This window comes from Carassius gibelio, chromosome A15 (assembly GCF_023724105.1).
Source record: "Carassius gibelio isolate Cgi1373 ecotype wild population from Czech Republic chromosome A15, carGib1.2-hapl.c, whole genome shotgun sequence".
Lineage (NCBI taxonomy): Eukaryota > Metazoa > Chordata > Actinopteri > Cypriniformes > Cyprinidae > Carassius > Carassius gibelio.
This window is the reverse complement of record NC_068385.1, coordinates 16,843,994-16,853,230: the sequence shown is the minus strand read 5'-3', so window position 1 is coordinate 16,853,230 and position 9,237 is coordinate 16,843,994.

The following is a 9,237-nucleotide window of genomic DNA, read 5'->3' as shown; positions in this document are numbered from 1 at the left end:
CATCCGCTCAAGAGCTCCGCCTGGAGTGTCAAATCCTGCTAAAATATTGGAATCCTAATCAGTTTTTTACACATGGCTATTCACAGTTTTATCCAGGAGAGGGCGACCGAGAAGCCAAGGGTTATATCCTGGAGAATATGATATTAGTTTTATGATATTTCTGTACAGAATTTGATGAAGCGTCTGGTTGATAAAGGTTTACAGAGTCTAGGGACTGGCACGTTTAAAAACGGTGGGGCCAGGGGTCAGTGGGTTACGGTCAGTGGGGCTAAGGCTAGCAGTTTTGTTTGGGGCTAAGGCTAGCAGTTTTGAGGGTTAAGGTTTAGGGGCTAGTTTGGGGTCAGTTGCAGCTAGGTATATAGATAAAAACGAGTTTCACCCTCATTAATTCCACCCTCGTTAGCATATGCGATCTGATTGGCCAAAGCTTACCTGTCCGTATCTTTTGAAGCGTAGGTCCGATGTGCACATAACTGGTATCGTTGGATTCAGAAGGCGGCCTTCTTTCAGGTAGCGTGGATCTATGGAAGAAAGGATGTCGTTTTCAAATCCAATGTGACCGTACATCAGTCTAAAGCGTGACAAAAAGGAAGCCAGTCATCGATAAAAACAAGAAATACATCCAAACGAAATAACCCGTGAAATCATTTGTCTTTTTAGGAACAAGGTATCACTAGCCTGAATAAAAATAGTTTTCCAGCCAGTTCGTGTGCGTCTGTGTGTTTTGACTGCATATGCGTGTGAGTGTGCACACGTGCGTGTGAGTGTGCACAGGAGTGTACGTGTGTGTTTGTGAAAGAGAGAGAGAGTGCATCATTAAAATTAGACTGGAAAGATGTCTTTGAGTGAAGTCATCCGCTCAAGAGCTCCGCCTGGAGTGTCAAATCCTGCTAAAATATTGGAATCCTAATCAGTTTTTTACACATGGCTATTCACAGTTTTATCCAGGAGAGGGCGACCGAGAAGCCAAGGGTTATATCCTGGAGAATATGATATTAGTTTTATGATATTTCTGTACAGAATTTGATGAAGCGTCTGGTTGATAAAGGTTTACAGAGTCTAGGGACTGGCACGTTTAAAAACGGTGGGGCCTGGGGTCAGTGGGTTACGGTCAGTGGGGCTAAGGCTAGCAGTTTTGTTTGGGGCTAAGGCTAGCAGTTTTGAGGGTTAAGGTTTAGGGGCTAGTTTGGGGTCAGTTGCAGCTAGGTATATAGATAAAAACGAGTTTCACCCTCATTAATTCCACCCTCGTTAGCATATGCGATCTGATTGGCCAAAGCTTACCTGTCCGTATCTTTTGAAGCGTAGGTCCGATGTGCACATAACTGGTATCGTTGGATTCAGAAGGCGGCCTTCTTTCAGGTAGCGTGGATCTATGGAAGAAAGGATGTCGTTTTCAAATCCAATGTGACCGTACATCAGTCTAAAGCGTGACAAAAAGGAAGCCAGTCATCGATAAAAACAAGAAATACATCCAAACGAAATAACCCGTCAAATCATTTGTCTTTTTAGGAACAAGGTATCACTAGCCTGAATAAAAATAGTTTTCCAGCCAGTTCGTGTGCGTCTGTGTGTTTTGACTGCATATGCGTGTGAGTGTGCACACGTGCGTGTGAGTGTGCACAGGAGTGTATGTGTGTGTTTGTGAAAGAGAGAGAGAGTGCATCATTAAAATTAGACTGGAAAGATGTCTTTGAGTGAAGTCATCCGCTCAAGAGCTCCGCCTGGAGTGTCAAATCCTGCTAAAATATTGGAATCCTAATCAGTTTTTTACACATGGCTATTCACAGTTTTATCCAGGAGAGGGCGACCGAGAAGCCAAGGGTTATATCCTGGAGAATATGATATTAGTTTTATGATATTTCTGTACAGAATTTGATGAAGCGTCTGGTTGATAAAGGTTTACAGAGTCTAGGGACTGGCACGTTTAAAAACGGTGGGGCCAGGGGTCAGTGGGTTACGGTCAGTGGGGCTAAGGCTAGCAGTTTTGTTTGGGGCTAAGGCTAGCAGTTTTGAGGGTTAAGGTTTAGGGGCTAGTTTGGGGTCAGTTGCAGCTAGGTATATAGATAAAAACGAGTTTCACCCTCATTAATTCCACCCTCGTTAGCATATGCGATCTGATTGGCCAAAGCTTACCTGTCCGTATCTTTTGAAGCGTAGGTCCGATGTGCACATAACTGGTATCGTTGGATTCAGAAGGCGGCCTTCTTTCAGGTAGCGTGGATCTATGGAAGAAAGGATGTCGTTTTCAAATCCAATGTGACCGTACATCAGTCTAAAGCGTGACAAAAAGGAAGCCAGTCATCGATAAAAACAAGAAATACATCCAAACGAAATAACCCGTCAAATCATTTGTCTTTTTAGGAACAAGGTATCACTAGCCTGAATAAAAATAGTTTTCCAGCCAGTTCGTGTGCGTCTGTGTGTTTTGACTGCATATGCGTGTGAGTGTGCACACGTGCGTGTGAGTGTGCACAGGAGTGTACGTGTGTGTTTGTGAAAGAGAGAGAGAGTGCATCATTAAAATTAGACTGGAAAGATGTCTTTGAGTGAAGTCATCCGCTCAAGAGCTCCGCCTGGAGTGTCAAATCCTGCTAAAATATTGGAATCCTAATCAGTTTTTTACACATGGCTATTCACAGTTTTATCCAGGAGAGGGCGACCGAGAAGCCAAGGGTTATATCCTGGAGAATATGATATTAGTTTTATGATATTTCTGTACAGAATTTGATGAAGCGTCTGGTTGATAAAGGTATACAGAGTCTAGGGACTGGCACGTTTAAAAACGGTGGGGCCAGGGGTCAGTGGGTTACGGTCAGTGGGGCTAAGGCTAGCAGTTTTGTTTGGGGCTAAGGCTAGCAGTTTTGAGGGTTAAGGTTTAGGGGCTAGTTTGGGGTCAGTTGCAGCTAGGTATATAGATAAAAACGAGTTTCACCCTCATTAATTCCACCCTCGTTAGCATATGCGATCTGATTGGCCAAAGCTTACCTGTCCGTATCTTTTGAAGCGTAGGTCCGATGTGCACATAACTGGTATCGTTGGATTCAGAAGGCGGCCTTCTTTCAGGTAGCGTGGATCTATGGAAGAAAGGATGTCGTTTTCAAATCCAATGTGACCGTACATCAGTCTAAAGCGTGACAAAAAGGAAGCCAGTCATCGATAAAAACAAGAAATACATCCAAACGAAATAACCCGTGAAATCATTTGTCTTTTTAGGAACAAGGTATCACTAGCCTGAATAAAAATAGTTTTCCAGCCAGTTCGTGTGCGTCTGTGTGTTTTGACTGCATATGCGTGTGAGTGTGCACACGTGCGTGTGAGTGTGCACAGGAGTGTACGTGTGTGTTTGTGAAAGAGAGAGAGAGTGCATCATTAAAATTAGACTGGAAAGATGTCTTTGAGTGAAGTCATCCGCTCAAGAGCTCCGCCTGGAGTGTCAAATCCTGCTAAAATATTGGAATCCTAATCAGTTTTTTACACATGGCTATTCACAGTTTTATCCAGGAGAGGGCGACCGAGAAGCCAAGGGTTATATCCTGGAGAATATGATATTAGTTTTATGATATTTCTGTACAGAATTTGATGAAGCGTCTGGTTGATAAAGGTTTACAGAGTCTAGGGACTGGCACGTTTAAAAACGGTGGGGCCAGGGGTCAGTGGGTTACGGTCAGTGGGGCTAAGGCTAGCAGTTTTGTTTGGGGCTAAGGCTAGCAGTTTTGAGGGTTAAGGTTTAGGGGCTAGTTTGGGGTCAGTTGCAGCTAGGTATATAGATAAAAACGAGTTTCACCCTCATTAATTCCACCCTCGTTAGCATATGCGATCTGATTGGCCAAAGCTTACCTGTCCGTATCTTTTGAAGCGTAGGTCCGATGTGCACATAACTGGTATCGTTGGATTCAGAAGGCGGCCTTCTTTCAGGTAGCGTGGATCTATGGAAGAAAGGATGTCGTTTTCAAATCCAATGTGACCGTACATCAGTCTAAAGCGTGACAAAAAGGAAGCCAGTCATCGATAAAAACAAGAAATACATCCAAACGAAATAACCCGTCAAATCATTTGTCTTTTTAGGAACAAGGTATCACTAGCCTGAATAAAAATAGTTTTCCAGCCAGTTCGTGTGCGTCTGTGTGTTTTGACTGCATATGCGTGTGAGTGTGCACACGTGCGTGTGAGTGTGCACAGGAGTGTACGTGTGTGTTTGTGAAAGAGAGAGAGAGTGCATCATTAAAATTAGACTGGAAAGATGTCTTTGAGTGAAGTCATCCGCTCAAGAGCTCCGCCTGGAGTGTCAAATCCTGCTAAAATATTGGAATCCTAATCAGTTTTTTACACATGGCTATTCACAGTTTTATCCAGGAGAGGGCGACCGAGAAGCCAAGGGTTATATCCTGGAGAATATGATATTAGTTTTATGATATTTCTGTACAGAATTTGATGAAGCGTCTGGTTGATAAAGGTTTACAGAGTCTAGGGACTGGCACGTTTAAAAACGGTGGGGCCAGGGGTCAGTGGGTTACGGTCAGTGGGGCTAAGGCTAGCAGTTTTGTTTGGGGCTAAGGCTAGCAGTTTTGAGGGTTAAGGTTTAGGGGCTAGTTTGGGGTCAGTTGCAGCTAGGTATATAGATAAAAACGAGTTTCACCCTCATTAATTCCACCCTCGTTAGCATATGCGATCTGATTGGCCAAAGCTTACCTGTCCGTATCTTTTGAAGCGTAGGTCCGATGTGCACATAACTGGTATCGTTGGATTCAGAAGGCGGCCTTCTTTCAGGTAGCGTGGATCTATGGAAGAAAGGATGTCGTTTTCAAATCCAATGTGACCGTACATCAGTCTAAAGCGTGACAAAAAGGAAGCCAGTCATCGATAAAAACAAGAAATACATCCAAACGAAATAACCCGTCAAATCATTTGTCTTTTTAGGAACAAGGTATCACTAGCCTGAATAAAAATAGTTTTCCAGCCAGTTCGTGTGCGTCTGTGTGTTTTGACTGCATATGCGTGTGAGTGTGCACACGTGCGTGTGAGTGTGCACAGGAGTGTACGTGTGTGTTTGTGAAAGAGAGAGAGAGTGCATCATTAAAATTAGACTGGAAAGATGTCTTTGAGTGAAGTCATCCGCTCAAGAGCTCCGCCTGGAGTGTCAAATCCTGCTAAAATATTGGAATCCTAATCAGTTTTTTACACATGGCTATTCACAGTTTTATCCAGGAGAGGGCGACCGAGAAGCCAAGGGTTATATCCTGGAGAATATGATATTAGTTTTATGATATTTCTGTACAGAATTTGATGAAGCGTCTGGTTGATAAAGGTTTACAGAGTCTAGGGACTGGCACGTTTAAAAACGGTGGGGCCTGGGGTCAGTGGGTTACGGTCAGTGGGGCTAAGGCTAGCAGTTTTGTTTGGGGCTAAGGCTAGCAGTTTTGAGGGTTAAGGTTTAGGGGCTAGTTTGGGGTCAGTTGCAGCTAGGTATATAGATAAAAACGAGTTTCACCCTCATTAATTCCACCCTCGTTAGCATATGCGATCTGATTGGCCAAAGCTTACCTGTCCGTATCTTTTGAAGCGTAGGTCCGATGTGCACATAACTGGTATCGTTGGATTCAGAAGGCGGCCTTCTTTCAGGTAGCGTGGATCTATGGAAGAAAGGATGTCGTTTTCAAATCCAATGTGACCGTACATCAGTCTAAAGCGTGACAAAAAGGAAGCCAGTCATCGATAAAAACAAGAAATACATCCAAACGAAATAACCCGTCAAATCATTTGTCTTTTTAGGAACAAGGTATCACTAGCCTGAATAAAAATAGTTTTCCAGCCAGTTCGTGTGCGTCTGTGTGTTTTGACTGCATATGCGTGTGAGTGTGCACACGTGCGTGTGAGTGTGCACAGGAGTGTACGTGTGTGTTTGTGAAAGAGAGAGAGAGTGCATCATTAAAATTAGACTGGAAAGATGTCTTTGAGTGAAGTCATCCGCTCAAGAGCTCCGCCTGGAGTGTCAAATCCTGCTAAAATATTGGAATCCTAATCAGTTTTTTACACATGGCTATTCACAGTTTTATCCAGGAGAGGGCGACCGAGAAGCCAAGGGTTATATCCTGGAGAATATGATATTAGTTTTATGATATTTCTGTACAGAATTTGATGAAGCGTCTGGTTGATAAAGGTTTACAGAGTCTAGGGACTGGCACGTTTAAAAACGGTGGGGCCAGGGGTCAGTGGGTTACGGTCAGTGGGGCTAAGGCTAGCAGTTTTGTTTGGGGCTAAGGCTAGCAGTTTTGAGGGTTAAGGTTTAGGGGCTAGTTTGGGGTCAGTTGCAGCTAGGTATATAGATAAAAACGAGTTTCACCCTCATTAATTCCACCCTCGTTAGCATATGCGATCTGATTGGCCAAAGCTTACCTGTCCGTATCTTTTGAAGCGTAGGTCCGATGTGCACATAACTGGTATCGTTGGATTCAGAAGGCGGCCTTCTTTCAGGTAGCGTGGATCTATGGAAGAAAGGATGTCGTTTTCAAATCCAATGTGACCGTACATCAGTCTAAAGCGTGACAAAAAGGAAGCCAGTCATCGATAAAAACAAGAAATACATCCAAACGAAATAACCCGTGAAATCATTTGTCTTTTTAGGAACAAGGTATCACTAGCCTGAATAAAAATAGTTTTCCAGCCAGTTCGTGTGCGTCTGTGTGTTTTGACTGCATATGCGTGTGAGTGTGCACACGTGCGTGTGAGTGTGCACAGGAGTGTACGTGTGTGTTTGTGAAAGAGAGAGAGAGTGCATCATTAAAATTAGACTGGAAAGATGTCTTTGAGTGAAGTCATCCGCTCAAGAGCTCCGCCTGGAGTGTCAAATCCTGCTAAAATATTGGAATCCTAATCAGTTTTTTACACATGGCTATTCACAGTTTTATCCAGGAGAGGGCGACCGAGAAGCCAAGGGTTATATCCTGGAGAATATGATATTAGTTTTATGATATTTCTGTACAGAATTTGATGAAGCGTCTGGTTGATAAAGGTATACAGAGTCTAGGGACTGGCACGTTTAAAAACGGTGGGGCCAGGGGTCAGTGGGTTACGGTCAGTGGGGCTAAGGCTAGCAGTTTTGTTTGGGGCTAAGGCTAGCAGTTTTGAGGGTTAAGGTTTAGGGGCTAGTTTGGGGTCAGTTGCAGCTAGGTATATAGATAAAAACGAGTTTCACCCTCATTAATTCCACCCTCGTTAGCATATGCGATCTGATTGGCCAAAGCTTACCTGTCCGTATCTTTTGAAGCGTAGGTCCGATGTGCACATAACTGGTATCGTTGGATTCAGAAGGCGGCCTTCTTTCAGGTAGCGTGGATCTATGGAAGAAAGGATGTCGTTTTCAAATCCAATGTGACCGTACATCAGTCTAAAGCGTGACAAAAAGGAAGCCAGTCATCGATAAAAACAAGAAATACATCCAAACGAAATAACCCGTGAAATCATTTGTCTTTTTAGGAACAAGGTATCACTAGCCTGAATAAAAATAGTTTTCCAGCCAGTTCGTGTGCGTCTGTGTGTTTTGACTGCATATGCGTGTGAGTGTGCACACGTGCGTGTGAGTGTGCACAGGAGTGTATGTGTGTGTTTGTGAAAGAGAGAGAGAGTGCATCATTAAAATTAGACTGGAAAGATGTCTTTGAGTGAAGTCATCCGCTCAAGAGCTCCGCCTGGAGTGTCAAATCCTGCTAAAATATTGGAATCCTAATCAGTTTTTTACACATGGCTATTCACAGTTTTATCCAGGAGAGGGCGACCGAGAAGCCAAGGGTTATATCCTGGAGAATATGATATTAGTTTTATGATATTTCTGTACAGAATTTGATGAAGCGTCTGGTTGATAAAGGTTTACAGAGTCTAGGGACTGGCACGTTTAAAAACGGTGGGGCCAGGGGTCAGTGGGTTACGGTCAGTGGGGCTAAGGCTAGCAGTTTTGTTTGGGGCTAAGGCTAGCAGTTTTGAGGGTTAAGGTTTAGGGGCTAGTTTGGGGTCAGTTGCAGCTAGGGTATATAGATAAAAACGAGTTTCACCCTCATTAATTCCACCCTCGTTAGCATATGCGATCTGATTGGCCAAAGCTTACCTGTCCGTGTCTTTTGAAGCGTAGGTCCGATGTGCACATAACTGGTATCGTTGGATTCAGAAGGCGGCCTTCTTTCAGGTAGCGTGGATCTATGGAAGAAAGGATGTCGTTTTCAAATCCAATGTGACCGTACATCAGTCTAAAGCGTGACAAAAAGGAAGCCAGTCATCGATAAAAACAAGAAATACATCCAAACGAAATAACCCGTGAAATCATTTGTCTTTTTAGGAACAAGGTATCACTAGCCTGAATAAAAATAGTTTTCCAGCCAGTTCGTGTGCGTCTGTGTGTTTTGACTGCATATGCGTGTGAGTGTGCACACGTGCGTGTGAGTGTGCACAGGAGTGTATGTGTGTGTTTGTGAAAGAGAGAGAGAGTGCATCATTAAAATTAGACTGGAAAGATGTCTTTGAGTGAAGTCATCCGCTCAAGAGCTCCGCCTGGAGTGTCAAATCCTGCTAAAATATTGGAATCCTAATCAGTTTTTTACACATGGCTATTCACAGTTTTATCCAGGAGAGGGCGACCGAGAAGCCAAGGGTTATATCCTGGAGAATATGATATTAGTTTTATGATATTTCTGTACAGAATTTGATGAAGCGTCTGGTTGATAAAGGTTTACAGAGTCTAGGGACTGGCACGTTTAAAAACGGTGGGGCCAGGGCTCAGTGGGTTACGGTCAGTGGGGCTAAGGCTAGCAGTTTTGTTTGGGGCTAAGGCTAGCAGTTTTGAGGGTTAAGGTTTAGGGGCTAGTTTGGGGTCAGTTGCAGCTAGGTATATAGATAAAAACGAGTTTCACCCTCATTAATTCCACCCTCGTTAGCATATGCGATCTGATTGGCCAAAGCTTACCTGTCCGTATCTTTTGAAGCGTAGGTCCGATGTGCACATAACTGGTATCGTTGGATTCAGAAGGCGGCCTTCTTTCAGGTAGCGTGGATCTATGGAAGAAAGGATGTCGTTTTCAAATCCAATGTGACCGTACATCAGTCTAAAGCGTGACAAAAAGGAAGCCAGTCATCGATAAAAACAAGAAATACATCCAAACGAAATAACCCGTGAAATCATTTGTCTTTTTAGGAACAAGGTATCACTAGCCTGAATAAAAATAGTTTTCCAGCCAGTTCGTGTGCGTC